The 16,981-nt window shown below is 38.3% G+C and overlaps 1 long non-coding RNA gene across 2 annotated transcripts in view; it reads left to right on the top strand.

Moving 5' to 3' along the window:
- The first annotated feature begins 7,739 nt into the window (after positions 1 to 7,739).
- The window catches only part of LOC147917204 (uncharacterized), a 107,560-nt gene continuing 98,318 nt past the window's right edge, over positions 7,740 to 16,981 (top strand). For both annotated transcript variants that reach the window (XR_015552072.1, XR_015552073.1), the window contains exons 1-2: positions 7,740 to 7,869; positions 13,522 to 13,633. This is a non-coding gene — a long non-coding RNA (uncharacterized LOC147917204). The remainder of the gene's footprint in view (positions 7,870 to 13,521; positions 13,634 to 16,981) is intronic.

Here is a 16,981-nt window from a genome sequence, read left to right as displayed (position 1 = left end):
ATTTCTTACTTTTTACTCTTCTGTACACAGCCTGTCTATATTTTTTCTTTGTCTGCTTCTAAGATTTTCTCTTTGTACCTTTTTTTTTTAAAAAGCAATTTGATTATTATGTGCATTGATGTGGTGTTCTTTGTATTTATCCTGCTTGAGTTTTGTTGATCTTTTTGGGTCTGTAGGTTGAAAGTTTTCATCAAATTTGGAAAAATTGTGGCCATTATTTCTTCAAATGTTTTTTCTGTCCTTGCTGCCATTCTTCTGCTTGATATTTTCCTATAGTTTACTATGGATCTGATTTTTTGCTCTTTTTTCTCTCTGTGCTTTATTTTGGTACATTTTATTGCTATTTTTCATGTTCCCTGATCTTTTCGTTTACAGAGTGCAATCTGCTATTAAGCCTTTCCAGTGAATTTTTCACTTCAAATATTATATTTTTCATGTCTGGAAGTTCCATTTGGAGGTTATATCATCTGTATCTCTCCTCATTGTGTTTGTGGTTTCTTTTAAATGCTTGAATGTAGTCATATTAGCTGACTTAATGTATATGTCTACAAGTGCTAGCATGTGTGTCATTGCTGAGGGTGGTTTTTTTTTGTTGTTGTTTTTTTGACTGATTTTTCTCCTGGTTTTGAGTAACATCATTACCAGGGCAGAATGAGTTATTTAGTTTATTTTGTCTTTCATGAGCATGTAATTTCCATGAGGATAGAGCTGGTCTGTCTTATTCACTGCTGTATCCACAGCGCTTGGAACAAAGTTTAACTAAGGTTACCCACCGTGTCAGTGGCAGAGCTGGAGCTGAAAATCCAGCCTGAGTTCCTTGGGTAGGTCAAAACTGAGATGTGTATGGAGTGAAGGAGAACTCACAGTACTCACCCCTCACTCTGGTCTGAGAACACTTCTTTTTTTTTTTAGAACAGTTGTAAGTTTACTGAAAAATTGAGCAAAAAGTACAGAGAATTCCCATATTACCCTTCTCCCCCCACCCCACAGTTTCCCCTGTTATTGATATTTTGCATTATTGTGGTACATTTGTTACAATTGGTGAACCAATACTGCTACATTATTATTGACGAAAGTCCATAGTTTATATTCAAGTTCACCCCTTGTGTTGTACAGTTCTGTGGCTTTTAACAAATGCGTGATGTCATATATCTGCCATCACAGAATCATCCAGAATAGTTTCACTGCCCTAAAAATCCCATGTGACACCTATTCATCCATCCCCCGACCCCGAACCTCCTCTGGCAACCACTGATCTTTTTACTGTCTCTATAGGTTTTCTTTTCCAGAATGTCATATAGTTGGAATCATGTAGTTTTTTTTTCAGATTGGCCTTTTCACTCGGTAATGTGAATCAGAAGTTTCTCCATCTCTTTTCAGGACTTGATAGTCTATTTCTTTTTTTTTTTTTTTAATTTTTTGTTTATTGCAGTAACATTGGTTTATAACATTGTAAAAATTTCAGGTGTACATCATTGTACTTCTATTTCTGCATAGATTACATCATGTTCACCACCCAAATACTAATTACAACCCATCACCACACACATGTACCAAATTATCCCTTTCACCCTCCTCCCTCCTCCCTTCCCCTCTGGTAACCACCAATCCAATCTCTGTCCCTATGTGTTTGTTTATTGTTGTTATTATCCACTACTTAATGAAGGAAATCATACGGTATTTGACCTTCTCCCTCTGACTTATTTCACTTTGCATTATACCCTCAATGTCCATCCACGATGTCACAAATGGCTGGATTTCATCATTTCTTATGGCTGAGTAGTATTCCATTGTGTACATATACCACAGCTTCTTTATCCATTCGTCCCTTGATGGGCACTTAGGTTGCTTCCAAGTCTTGGCTATTGTGAATAACGCTGCAATGAACACAGGGGTGCATGTACCTTTACAAATTGGTGTTTTCAAGTTCTTTGGGTAAATACCCAGCAGTGGGATGGCTGGATCATATGGTAGTTCTATCCTTGATTTTTGAGGAATCTCCATACTGTTTTCCATAGTGGCTGCACCAGTTTGCACTCCCACCAGCAGTGTATGAGAGTTCCCTTCTCTCCACATCCTCTCCAACACATGTTGTTTCCTGTCTTGTTAATTATAGCCATTCTGACAGGCGTGAGGTGATATCTCATTGTAGTTTTGATTTGCATTTCCCTGATAGTTAATGATTTTGAACATCTTTTCATGTGTCTGTTGGCCATCTGTATATCTTCTTTGGAGAAATGTCTGTTCAGGTCTTTTGCCCATTTTTTAATTGGGTTGGTAGTTTTTTTGTTGGTAAGATGCATGAGTTCTTTATCTATTTTGGAGATTAAGCCCTTATCAGAAGTATGGTTTGCAAATATCTTCTGCCAATTGTTAGGTTGTCTTTTCGTTTTGTTGATGGTTTCCTTTGCTGTGCAGAAGCTTTTTAGTTTGATGTAGTCCCATTTGTTTATTTTTTCTATTGTTTCTCTTGCCCGGTCAGACGTGGTGTTTGAGAAGATGTTGCTAAGACTGATGTCAAAGAGCGTACTGCCTATGTTTCCTTCTAGAAGTTTCACAGTTTCAGGTCTTACATTCAAGTCTTTAATCCATTTGGAGTTAATTTTTGTATATGGTGTAAGGTAAGGGTCTACTTTCATTTTTTTGCATATGGCTATCCAGTTTTCCCAACACCATTTGTTGAAGAGACTTTCTTTTCCCCATTGTATGTGCTTGGCTCCTTTGTCAAAGATTAGCTGTCCATAGATGTGTGGGTTTATTTCTGGGCTTTCGATTCTATTCCATTGATCTGTGTGTCTGTTTTTGTGCCAGTACCATGCTGTTTTGGTTACTACAGCTTTGTAGTATATTTTGAAATCAGGGAGTGTGATACCTCCAGCTTTGTTCTTTTTTCTTAGGATTCCTTTAGCTATTCGAGGTCTTTTGTTGTTCCATATAAATTTTAGGATTCTTTGTTCTATTTCTGTGAAAAATGTTGTTGGAACTTTGATAGGGATTGCATTGAATCTATAGATGGCTTTAGGAAGTATGGACATCTTAACTATGTTAATTCTTCCAGTCCAAGAGCACGGAATATCTTTCCATTTCTTTGTGTCTTCTTCAATTTCTTTCAGAAATGTTTTATAGTTTTCTGTGTACAGATCTTTCACCTCTTTGGTTAAGTTTATTCCTAGGTATTTTATTCTTTTTGTTGCAATTGTAAATGGGATGGTATTCTTAATTTCTCTTTCTGCTACTTCGTTGTTAGTGTACAGAAATGCAACTGATTTTTGTATGTTGATTTTGTATCCTGCAACTTTACCATACTCGTTTATTACTTCTAAAAGTTTTCTGGTGGATTCTTTGGGGTTTTCTATATATAAAATCATGTCATCTGCAAATAGTGACAGTTTCACTTCTTCCTTTCCAATTTGGATCCCTTTTATTTCCTTCTCTTGCCTGATTGCTCTGGCTAGGACTTCCAGTACTATGTTAAATAGGAATGGTGACAGTGGGCATCCTTGTCTGGTTCCTGTTCTTAGAGGGATGGCTTTCAGTTTTTCACCATTGAGGATGATATTATCTGTGGGTTTCTCATATATGGTCTTTATTATGTTGAGGTACTTTCCTTCTATCCCCATTTATTCAGAGTTTTTATCATAAATGGATGCTGTATCTTGTCAAATGCTTTCTCTGCATCTATTGAGATGATCATGTGATTTTTATTCTTCATTTTATTAATGTGGTATATTACGTTGATTGATTTGCGAATGTTAAACCATCCCTGCATCCCTGGAATAAATCCCACTTGATCATGGTGTATAATCTTTTTAACGTATTGTTGTTTGCGATTTGCTAGTATTTTATTGAGGATTTTTGCATCGATGTTCATCAGTGATATTGGCCTGTAATTTTCTTTTTTTGTGTTGTCCTTGTCTGGTTTTGGTATCAGGGTAATGTCAGCTTCGTAGAATGAGTTAGGGAGCTTCCCCCCCTCCTCAATTTTTTGGAAGAGTTTGAGAGGATGGGTATTAAGTCTTCTTTGAATGTTTGGTAGAATTCCCCAGGGAAGCCGTCTGGTCCTGGACTTTTATTTTTGGGGAGGTTTGTGATTACTGTTTCGATCTCCTTACTGGTGATTGGTCTATTCAAATTCTCTACTTCTTCTTGATCCAGTTTTGGAAGGTTGTATGATTCTAAGAATTTATCCATTTCTTCCAGATTGTCGAATTGGTTGGCATATAGCTTTTCATAGTATTCTCTTATAATCTTTTGTATTTCTGAGGTGTCTGTTGTAACCTCTCCTCTTTCATTTCTGATTTTACTTATTTGTGCCTTCTCTCTTTTTTTCTTGGTGAGTCTAGCTAAAGGTTTGTCTATTTTGTTGATCTTTTCAAAGAACCAGCTCTTGGTTTTATTAATTTTTTCTATTGTTTTTTTGGTCTCTATTTCATTTATTTCTGCTCTGATTTTTATGATTTCTCTTCTTCTACTGATTTTGGGCTTTGTTTGTTCTTCTTTTTCCAGTTCCTTCAGGTGCATTGTTAGATTGTTTATTTGAGATTTTTCTTGTTTGTTGAGATCGGCCTGTATCGCTATAAACTTCCCTCTTAGAACCGCTTTTGCTGTATCCCATAAATTCTGGCATGTCGTATTTTCATTTTCATTTGTCTCCAGGTATTTTTTGATTTCTTCTTTGATTTCTTCGTTAACCCAGTCGTTGTTCAGTAGCATTTTGTTTAATCTCCACGTATTTGTGGCTTTTCTGATTTTCTTCCTATAGTTGATTTCTAGTTTCATACCGTTGTGGTCAGAAAAGATGCTTGGTATTATTTCAATCTTCTTAAATTTATGGAGACTTGTTTTGTGGCCTAATATGTGATCAATCCTGGAGAATGTTCCATGTGCCTTTGAAAAGAACGTGTATTCTTCGGTTTTTGGATGGAATGCTCTGTATATATCTACTAGGTCCATCTGTTGTAGTGTGTCGTTTAAGGCCAATGTTTCCTTATTGATCTTCTGTTTGGATGATCTATCCGTTGGTGTAAGTGGAGTGTTAAAGTCCCCTACTATTATTGTGTTACTGTCTATTTCTGTTTTTATGTCTGTTAATAATTGCTTTATATATTTAGGTGCACCTACATTGGGTGCGTAGATATTTACACATGTTATATCCTCTTGTTGGATTGTTCCCTTGATCATTATGTAATGCCCTTCTTTGTCTCTTTTTACAGTTTTTGTTTTAAAGTCTATTTTGTCTGATATGAGTACTGCTACCCCAGCTTTCTTTTCATTGCCATTTGCGTGGAGTATCTTTTTCCATCCCTTCACTTTCAGTTTGTGAGTGTCTTTAGGTCTGAAGTGTGTCTCTTGTATGCAGCATATATATGGGTCTTGTTTTTTTATCCAGTCAGCCACCCTATGCCTTTTAATTGGAGCATTTAGTCCATTGACGTTTAAAGTAGCTATTGATAAGTATGTACTTACTGCCATTTTTTAACTTTTTTTTTTCCTCAGTGTTTTAGTAGTCCTTCTCTGTTCCTTTCTTCTTCTATACAGAATTGATGGTCACTTTAGTTTGACCTCTGTCTGAAAGCTGTACTCTTTAACTCCCCTCCTCCCTCATGTTTTTGATATCATATCTAACCTCTTTGTTGTGCATTTGTATCCATTACATTCTAATCATGGAAATAGATAATTTTTCCTATTTGTGGTCTTTTCTTTTCTTTTCCCCTTAAATCAGTCCCTTTAACTTTTCTTGTAGCACTGGTTTCTTGGTGACAAACTCCTTTAATTTTTGCTTATCTGGGAAAATTTTGATGTCTCCTTCCATTTTGAATGATAACCTTGCTGGGTAGAGTATTCTTGGCTGTAAGTTTTTTCCTTTTAGCACTTTAAATATATCGTGCGATTCTCTTCTAGCCTGTAAGGTTTCTGCAGAGAAGTCAGCTGATAGCCTTATGGGGTTTCCTTTGTAAGTAACTTTGACATTCTCTTGTGGCTTTTAGGATTCTCTCTTTATCTTTAATTCTGGACATTTTGATTATGATGTGTCTTGGTGTGGGCCTCTTTGGGTTTATCTTGTTTGGGGCTCTCTGTGCTTCCTGTACCTGGATGTCTGTTTCCTTCCTTAGGTTAGGGAAGTTTTCATCTATTATTTCTTGAAATAGATTCTCTGCCCCTTTGTCACGCTCTTCTCCTTCCGGGACACCTATAACACGGATGTTAGTGTGCTTGATGTTGTCCCAGAGGTCCCTTAGACTGTCCTCAGTCTTTTTAATTCTTTTCTCTTTTACCTGTTCACCTTGGGTAATTTCTTCTAGTCTTTCTTCCAGCTCACAGATCCGTTCTTCTGTATCCTCTACTCTGCTTTTGAGTCCCTCTAATGAATTTTTCATTTCCAGTATTGTATTCTTCATTTCTGATTGGTTCTTTTTTATATCTTCCATTTCTTTGTTGACATTCTCACTGAGTTCATCTATTCTTCTCCCCAGATCAGTGAGCATCCTTAACACTCTTAGTTTGAACTCTCTTTCGGGTAGGTTGCTCATTTCTGTTTCACTTAGTTCCTTTTCTGGGGTTTTGTCCTGTTCCCTTACTTGGAATGTATTCTTTTGCCTCTTCATTTTGCCTCTTTCCCTGTGCTTGTGTCTACGTATTAGGTGGGTCAGCTACATCTCCTGCTCTTGGATAGGTGACTTTATGTAACTGATGGCTTAGGAGGCTTCCAGTGTGCTTCCCTCAGTTCTCAAAGTTCCAGGGGTGACCCCTATGTGGGCTATGTGTATCCTTCTGTTGTGGCCTGTTTGCTCTCCCTGTAGGCGCCCAGGGAGGCTGAGTTATGCTCCTGGCCAGCTGTTGTAATGCTCACCTGCTTGTAGTTGTTGTGGGCCCTTCAGTCTCTTTATCAGGTGTGGGGATCCCCAGCACAGTTGGCTGCAAGTTCTAATACCACATTTGTGTTGCAGTATTTCTTTTTTTTTTTTTTTTAAGATTTTATTTATTCAGTTTTTTCCCCCCAAAGCCCCAGTAGATAGTTGTATGTCATAGGTTCACATCCTTCTAGTTGCTGTACGTGGGACCCGGCCCCACGTTGGACGGAGAAGTGGTGCCTCGGGGCGCTCCCGGGATCCGAACCCGGGCCGCCAGCATCAGAGCGCGCGCACTTAACCGCCAAGCCACGGAGCCGGCCCAGTTGCAGTATTTCTTTTAAGTGAGTAGGCCCCCACCGTGGCAGGTTGTTAGGCTCAGGGCCTTACAATTGCTGTAAGCCTCTAGCCTATTAGGTCTCTTGTCAGCTCTCTGAGGATTGCAGCTGGGTGGGGCTGGCCTCAGGCACAGGAGCACCCAATTGTATCAGGTTTTGGAAGGTGGAGCAAACCTCCTATGTGGGTCTTTGAGAAGTACAAGTCTTCTGCGGCTGAGAAGCCCTGCCGCCCACAGGTCCACACACACAGTCAACACAGTCCTGCCCCGTGTGAGTGCCCCGACCTCCCCAAGCGGACCCAGTCTCTCCACGGCGGGAGCCCCACACACTCTGCCACCACCCCACACTCTCCACCCGCTCCTTGTGCCCACCCTGCCCTGCTCAAGTCGGCTCAGTTGCCAGGCTGCAGAGAATCCAGTGACCAATCTATGCAGGCCCACACGTTGCCTGAGGGCTTGTTGTTGGGTGGGGCCAGTCTCTAGGGTGGGCTGCCTGCCCTGGCTGAGCTGGATTAAATCGGTGCTCTAGCGGGTGGGGCAGACCCTGGGCTAGCAGGCCTCAGGGAGAACTCCAATGGTGTCTGTGTCAGCACGCCCACACCAGGCCACAACAATGGCCGCTGCCAATGTCCCAGTCCCTGGAGAGGTATCACCCCTCACCGAGATGCACTCAGGGCCTATTAGGTGAGTCTCTTGTCACCAAAGCACTGTACACCTTTCTTTCTGGTGATTTTAGGGTGCTTCCTGAAACGGGTGAGTTTGCGCGCGGGCCCTTTAAGAGCCAGTTTTAGTTTCTTTGTGAACCGGGTTTTCTGGGGGTGCTCCCCAGTGTTTTAGTAGCAGGCACAGTCAGATATTATGCCGCTGGTGTCGATTGTGCTGGGTCCACAAAATGCCCACAGCGGGGGGCGCTCCCCGGCTCAGGGCCCCGCGCCTCCAGGGAGGGTGCGTACCTGTGAGCTGCTCCCGGCGGCCGTGAAGCTGGCGGCTTGTGAAGGCGGCGTTTTTCCTCTCCAGAAGGGAGTCTCTGCCTCTTCCACCTCAGTTAGGATTGTCCGTTGTTGCAGGAGTTCCTCTCATCCAGTTTTCAGTTCTGTCTCAGGGGTAATTTTTCCACGAGTAGTTGTAAATTGGCTGTGTCCACGGGAGGAGGTGAGTTCCGAGTCTGCTTACGCCGCCATCTTGATTCCTCTCCTCTCTGAGAACACTTCTATTATTTCTTTGCCCTTTAATTTTGTTCTTTCCCTCCCTTCACACACCTAGCATTATCTCTTGTATGAATCTACCAGCTATAGAAAGAATTCTAAACTTGGACTTCTTTTGCTTTTTTGCCCTGAAAAATACCTGAGTTGAGGAAGCAAACAACAGCCTGGCTATCTGAAACTGGGGGAGGGTGGGAAAATATAGAAAGACTGAATTGAATGAACAGTTTTAGAAATTATTCTCACACACACACACACACACACACACAAACACACACACACACACACACACCTGGTTAGTTCTTTAGTGTAGAGTCCTAGAAGTAGGAATACAGGGTCAGAGGGTATACACTTTTAAATGCTCTTGTAGCATCTTGCCAAACTGCTAGCATACGGAGAGTTTTTGAGTTGAATGCTACCCAGATTTTCCAGCCAAGAAGTAAAATGGAGAGCTCTACGGCACAGTGACTGTTCACTTTAGTTCTCTCCTTAAGTCTATATTCATTCAGCAGCAAGTGCTCTGTCAGCATCTAAAAACCCTGTATGTTGCCCCATTACCTAATCCAAAGCTGTGTTAGCTTGTTGGGTTCCAATAGCATCCAGTCTTCACTGATCCTCCAGTCAATCAAGCAGTTTGATGAGTAGCTCAGAGGACATGACATGAAAAGCAGAAAAGAGGCTTCTGTTGTACATTTACTGGACTAAATCGTTTCAACCCTTTTAATAATTTCTTGTTTCTATTCCAAAGCAATATCATGATATGAGTGTATTAAATTTAGGTGCAGAAGCATCTTGTTATTGATAGGAATATAACACTTTAAAGGCAGGAGAAAAAAAAGAAGTCAAAGACAAGAATAATGAAAAGATGTTAGCATTGTGTGCTTTGTCTGATACTGAGATTGTATTTAGGATGTGTGTCTATATAGGATAGCATATGATCACTAGTCAAGCTAAGGCTTGCTTTCTTTTGCCTCTTCTCCAATTTTAATAATGTAATATTTAATTGTAAAAGTTTCAGATGATGTTGGTTATTGAAAATTTCACTGAAGTCGTGGACAGTTTCTTTATTATAACTGATTAATATATATTAAAGTATAATATAGAACTAGAACCCTAGATGGTTCTACAGTATTATTTTTAGCATACTCTCCACATCTGTTTCTTCTCCTTTCTTCTTTGATTCTGTAACTGTTAACCTCACTCTCAGTCTCCTGGACTTTAAACCTCCACGTCATCTTCAACTTTTTAGTCTTCCCTCTAACTACTGTGCATCATATTTCTTCTATATTACCTATGTTAGTTTCCTCTTGCTGCTGTAACAAATTACTGTGGACTTGGTGGCTTAAAGCAACACAAATTTATTATTTTATAGTTCTGGAGGTCAGTGGTTTGAAATTGGTCTCACTGGGATAAAGTCAAGATGTTGGCACTGCTGCACTCCTTCTTGACACTCTAAGGGAAAATCCATTTCCTTGCCTTTTCCATCTCCTAGAGGCTGCCTGCATTCCTTGGCTCATGGCCCCTTCCATCTTCAAAGCCAGCAATGTGTGATGGAGTCTTTCTCACATTGCATCACCATGCCACAGACTCTTCTGCCTCCCTGTTCCACATTTAAGAACTTTTGTGATTATGTTGGGCCCACCAAGATAATCCTGGTTAAGCTCTTTATTTTAAGGCCATCTAATTAGCCATCTTAATTCCATCTGCAACATTAATTCTCTCTGGCCACTTAATATAATATATACACAGGTTACAGGAATTAGAACATGGATATCTTTGGGGGACCATTATTCTGCCTATCAGAATGCCTATCATATCCATTCCTTCCTTTATGATAACCATGTGACTCTTATTTCAGGCCCGTCTGTTAAGATCATTGCAATAGCTTTTGACGTTCTTCTCTGCCTTGAGTTTCACATCTTTCCAGATATCCTCATCTCTGCTGGAAGACTAATCTCCATAAAGTCTAGTGTAGACTATTATATCTCTTCTCAAAAAGCTTCGTTGGCAGCCTTTTCCATAAGGCAGTGCTCACCAGGCTCTTTTGATTATGCAACCTGTCAATATAAATTTGTGTACACATTAATATGTTTTTATTTAGTTATAATTTATGTTCACATGCTTTTTATTAGTATCTTGTAAACTTATAAACATACATAAAACATTAAAATATATGCAAAAGATGAAATAAATAAGATTTAAGATATTTAATATATTTTGTTTAAAGTACAAGAATTATGCACCATTATTTTATGAAAATCTTGGTTTAACATTTTGATTTAATATATTGAATATCTTGGACTATGTCCAGATTAGTTTGATACTTGTTATAGATGTTATAACTAAAAAAGTTGCCTCATAATATATTTATGAGAGAATATATTGTTTACTGCAGTGTCATGATATTCATTTGTCAATCTGCTTTGCCAATTGTGTGAAATTTGACACATAAATTTCTACCTTCTTTAACATTAATCAGTTTTTCTTGCAGTTAATTAAATTAGTCTTGTAAATTAACCAAGCATTTTCATATTATTAACAAATGGCTTTAAACCATCTGAAACTCATTTAGAAGATTCATATACAAACAAGAAAATTCCATTTCTAAATTTAAATGTATTGATATATATTTGTTTAAATATGTGACATAAGTCATTTTGTTAACAAAAAAGTTAAAAATTTCCAAACATTGATATTCTAAATGTTCTCTCTATAGCTTTTTTCTCTCCTGAAAGCAGTTACTTTCTTAGTTATTATTTACCTTGAAGGAACAGATAAAATCATATATGATATTTTAAATCCATTGTAATTATAGAAAAGGCCTGAAAATTTGGAATTTATTTCTCTAAAAGAAAAATGTATATTTCATCTTTAATTTGACAATTCTACAACTCTTTTAAATACTGTCTCTGTCTCTTGAGATCACCAACAAACATCTGAATGATACATAAGATGTTCCTGATGAGTCCTTATCTTGTTATAAATTATTATAAAAACTCTACTAATTAAATTTATTGACATCTATAAAATCTCAGGGCAGCTATACAAACACTGCAAGTGAGGGCAAGATTGAGGGAAGTGACCCTCTCTGTCAAGGTTCCTTTCAAGATTCATGTCTGTCCAACATATGGGTCAGGTAAGGAAGCCATGCTGCTCTTCATAATAAAAATTTTAGGTAAGAAATGTAAGATAGATATTTCAATGTGTTCTTCCTATTCTCAGTGGATTAATTATTTTGTAAACCCCGATTTGTAGATAGACCTCTGTGCTAGAGAATAAAGCCCATACTCTTTTGTACAGAGTTCAAAGCCTTCTAAGATCTCACTTTCATTTGATGACTCGCCTGTAATTTTTTATCCTTGACATTTCTTCATGTTATTCACTCTACATAGACTGCTCTTCTCATTCTCCTTCTTTCCCCAATTTTTCCTTATCTGGTTCTCATCCTTCAAGCCATAGGACCAGACTTATTGCAGTTGCACAGAAAGTCTTGGTTGAATGAAAGGCCTTCTGTTCATTTTCTTTCGGTGTACTTTTCTTAAGTTGTAATTACATATTCATTTATTTGTTGACCTGTTTGTTTTTCTCTATGACTAGACCTAGATCCACAAAGGCATTTGGGGACTGTGACCATCAAATAAATATCGGCACCTAGGTCAGTGACTAGCAAAATGTAGGTGCTTTATGACAGTTTATTGGATGAATAAAGGTTATATCCTCCTGAAGCCTGTACTGATTCCTCATCTCACCTAGCTGTAATTAATATTTTCCTTTGTGCAGAGTAGGTACTCAACTATTGAATTAGAATAAGATTCAGTAAGTGGCTCAGGCTTTTTTGTTTTTGTTTTTTGCTTTGTAGTTAGATCTGACCCAGTGGTAAAGGCACAAGTGGAATTTTGATTGCTCGAGTGTGGTATAGTTGAGATGGAAAGTTATTTGGAAGGGTGCCTGATGCTGAACATCAAACCTTTAGTTGTTCACTTACCAAAGTCATGTCTGTATGTTATTTCACAGCAATGCGCAAATTGCTTATGACTGTCCCCGGTAGAATGGTACTCTATCTGAGCTCATTTGCAGCAGTTTAAAAACAAACTCCAGAGCCCAATATCACAACTGTTTTCTTCCTTTTTGATCTTCCCTCATTAGGGGGACAGGGTAAGGGTTGTATAATGTGCTGAAATCTGTCAATACTTTGTGTTTTTTATTCATTAAAACCTTCAGATGCTGTTTTCCTAACGGCGCCATTTACCAGGGAGGGTGAGGAGAAAAACACTAAACAGGTGTTCTTTACTTGAAAAACAGCAATTTCAGGCAACTCACAAGGGGAGAAGTTGGAAATTTTCAGATTCTGAAGTTGTCACTGGGAGATAAATTTGGGTTACACATTCGCCTCTCATAAACAGACTTTCTTGAACATAAATTTCTGCAGTGCACGAGGCACCTGATTTCTCTGGGGGCAGACATGCTTCACAGAGCAATCATGCTACAAAGAGACAGTGTATATTTTCCCAGCCTTCTTCCAAATGCACAAATATGAGCTGAAGGAGTAGTATGCTGAGCTGCTAATATGCAATTCTAGCTTCCCCTGGCAGGGAGAAAAGTACCTATGGTAAATATTTGGCTTGATTGATGGGAAAGTGTCTAAATTTTGAGTAATCTAAACTCAAGCTTAAATGTTTCTATAATACCATAAGAAGATTATTTGTCAAATAAACAATGAGGTTCATTAAGTATCTTATACAAAAGGACTGCAGTGTTTGTTTCTGAAGCAGCAGCTAGCTGAAGCAAGGGAAAAGTTAAAAGAGATATTTCCTACAGCAGTGATTTTCAAAATGTGGCCCCAGGCCAGTAGCATTAGCATTATGTAGTAGCTTGTTAGAAATGCATATTTTGGGCCACCCCAGTAGTACAGAATCAGAAATTCTGGGAGTGAGGTCCAGCAATCTTATGTTTTAGCAAGTGCTCCAGGTGATTCTGATGTATGCTCAAGTTGGAGAACCATTGTCCTACGGAATTCAATTCATTCATTCATTCAACAAGTATTTATTGGGTATTTAATAAGTTCTAGGCACTCTTTTTGGGCACTGATAATACAGCAGCGTGAACAAGTAATCAAACTCTTGTTCTCTTGCAGCTTCCATTCTAGTGGGCAATCTGGAAAGTCAAAGGAAAGGAGGAATTCATTAGTTTGAGTACACCATTTTGGGCCCTGCCAGATGCTCTTTGCAGTGACCATGGTATTTGAGGTAGGTTTGGCAAAAGTTGCAATGTAAGCATTTGGAAACTGAACCAGACTTACTTCATTTCACAATGTTAGCTACTTTCCCTTTCATGGCCAGCTCTCCTGGGACTGGTTTCAAAATCTCTATCTAGATGCCTGGATCCATGACTTACCTAAATGGGCAGTTGATCTGAATATGTTTCTTCCTCCAAATGATTTATTAATTATCTTTCTGCATTTGGCTCTCTAGTATGAACATTAGAAATGAATGGATTGGCATGATCCCTGAATCTGGGCTCTTATTCTATAAAAGATTATTATTGAAAAAAATGGTATAAAGGACGTACAACTAGGGAACAGTCAGCAAACAGATGGCTTAGATTATTAAATAAGTGTAAATAAGCATTCTTATAGTGAAAAATTGGAGGAATAGTGGGTATTAAGCATTTAGTATTAGGTAGGCTAGAATCAAAAGGAATTTGCTACCTTTTGTCTAGCTAGTCATTTTTTCAAATGCTATTTTTCCCAACTTTGAAAATTTTCATAATAATAAGTCAAAAAACAAGTATATTGAACACTCATATAAATCCTTTAAGATTTACCATCTATACTTGCCCTTTCTCTCTGTCTACACACACACACATTGTTTTGCCAACCCATTTGAAAGTTTCAGTTGCAGATATTAAAAAATTTCACCCATTAATAATTTAGCACGGATCTCTTAAGAATAAGGACATTTGCCTAAATCACCACAATGTCATTATCGTTTTTAAGAAAATAGCACTAATTCCATAAATCATTGAGTATCTAAATCCTCCTCAAATATCTGTATTTTTCTCAAGAACGTCTTTTTGTAGTGTTTTATTTTCCCCATATGAGGATCCAATCAAGATTCATGCAAATCATTTTGCTTTTATGCTTTTATGCTTGGTCTCTTTTAATCTAGAATTTAATTTAATCTAGAATTATCCCTCTACTTTGTTTTCTCTGTAACAGTGACTTTTTGAAGAGTTCAAGTCAGTTATTATGTATAATCTCCCACGTTCTTGATTTGGTTGATTTAATATGTACCTCTCTCCCTTGAATTAACTGTGCACTGGAATTGAGGTCTAGAGGCTCAGTTGGATTATGTTCAGTAAATGTTTGACTACCTGTAATGTGCCAGGATAGTGTGGAAGCAACACAGGCAAAGCCTTGCTCTCATGAAGCTCAAATTCTTTTTAGGGAAACATATAAGAAACAAACATATTATAAACCTATATCAAGGTAACTTCCCTGGGTGGTGAGTGCTATGATGAAAATTGTGTGATGATGTGACAGTGAGCTAGTGACAGTTGATGACACATGATATGGCCAAGCAGGACCTCATTGTGGAGATGATATTTGAGTTGTGATCTGAATGGAAATGACAAAGTGGGGGATAGGGGTGAAGAAAATGAATTTGCCAAACCCACTGACTGAAACAAAGACTTTCTGGAGGATGTTGAATTTCATGTGATTCTTGAATGGAGGAAGCGAGAGCTTGGGAAGCACTTAAGAATTTTAGGAGGGTAATCATGTGAGTCATTGGACAGAGGTTTGTGGGAACAGCCTTGCTCAATCAGATAATAATTCCAGTGAGTCATGGAGCCTGTTCCCTTTTGTTAGTAGCTGCACATATATTTTATCTGGCTGGGTGCAGTAATGCTAACACAGTGGACAGAAAGGAGAAAGTCTAAGAAAAATCATCAAGCAGTATAATTCAAATTTGTCGAGTACTGTTGATTATCTTTATCCTCGCAAGTTCCTAAAATGCTATACAGAACTTCACTGGGAGTGGTGTGCCAGAAAAATCCAGTCTTCTACCGTGCGAAGTTGGGAAAGTGGAATTATTCTTAGTTCTTCTGTCATGTTTATCATCCTTCCTATCCCTTCAAATTTTTTCCTATCCCTTCTATTTTTTGAGTTGCTGTAGTTCACTCTGGATGCATTTATGAATGTGACATTATTAAGCACATGCAAATAAATATCAGTAATGACATTTGTAGTGAATAGAGAGGTGAACTGAAGAAGATGCTTTTTGAAGAGTTTTTATTTGGCTTCTTGGCAGAAAAGCAGTATAAAACTGGACATTCAGGTGCACTTGTATGCCATAATAGTGTGGTGGATAATTGTGTCAGATGAAATATCCACCTACATATATAGTGCATGTCTAGTAGGTGATGTCTGGTCCATGGTTGATTTCTCACCCAGCATTTGATATAGCCTGGGAGAGGTTTTTGACGCCTGTCAGAGAGATCAAGGGAAATACTATCTCTGGAAGTACATGGGAAGGGAGCAGGCTGAGCTCTGGCTGTTGAGAAGAGAATCCTCAGAGAAAGAAACACACTGGAGCAACTGACATTCCTCATAACTATTTCCGATTACTGTTCCTCATGTTAGGCCTCAGTCTGCCCATCTGTGAAACCCATCTGTGAAATGTGTTTATTGAAAATGCTTGATGTATTGATGTGTCAGGAAAAGCAACTAAAAAAGAAGACATTTGCCAGTTATGTAGTATTTCTAGGGATTTGTAATCAATGCTTATGGCTCTGTGCAAGTTGGATTCTGTTTTTGATTTATGTCTTTCATGCTAAAATGCTGTGTGTGTGTCAACGTATGAGCTTGTGTTTACTCTGGAAGAGAAGGACCAAAGAGGATGAATACAGTATTCTATTATAATACCAACACATTTCAGGAAAATTAGTAGTTAATTTACATACTTTCAAAAGGCCATGGTCTAGGGCAATGCTGTCCAATAGAAATTTCTGAGATCAGGGAAATATTCTGAAGTTGCATTGTCCATTATGGTAGCCACTAGCCATGTGTGGCTATGGAGCACTTGAAATGAGGAACTGAAATCTTGATTTAAGTTAATTAACTTAAATTTAAATAACCAAATGTGGTTGGTGGCTACCATTTTGGACAGAGCAGTTCTAAAGAACTGTTGAGGAACTTCTTTAAAAAAAGGCCAACATCTGGTTATGCAATTTGCTAATTAGATTATTTTCCTCTTCAATTCTGCTTAGTAGTATATTTTTTTCTGTTTAAAATATACACCAGTTCCCACCCCTCTGCCACTTCCTTCCCCCTCCTGGGCTTACACACACATACACAAAATTCCTCATTTTATTCTGCTGTTATCACCAAGCACTAAAATTTTCTTTTATATTTGCCCTTCTTGAGACAGTACTGTGTACATATTATGTTCCATCAAATTCTTCACTATTTTTTCTCCTTTATAACTAAAACCTGGTGTTCACCCCTGAATTATATCCTCAGAGGTAACCGCTGTCTTCCATGGTGGTCAAATCCTTCTCCTTAACCTTCTGGTAGTATTTGCACTATTATCAAA

Source organism: Ceratotherium simum, chromosome 4 (genome assembly GCF_057802395.1).
Source record: "Ceratotherium simum simum isolate JZ-2026a chromosome 4, ASM5780239v1, whole genome shotgun sequence".
Lineage (NCBI taxonomy): Eukaryota > Metazoa > Chordata > Mammalia > Perissodactyla > Rhinocerotidae > Ceratotherium > Ceratotherium simum.
The sequence above is the reverse complement of the archived record's forward strand: the minus strand, read 5'-3'. Positions and strand labels throughout refer to the sequence as shown.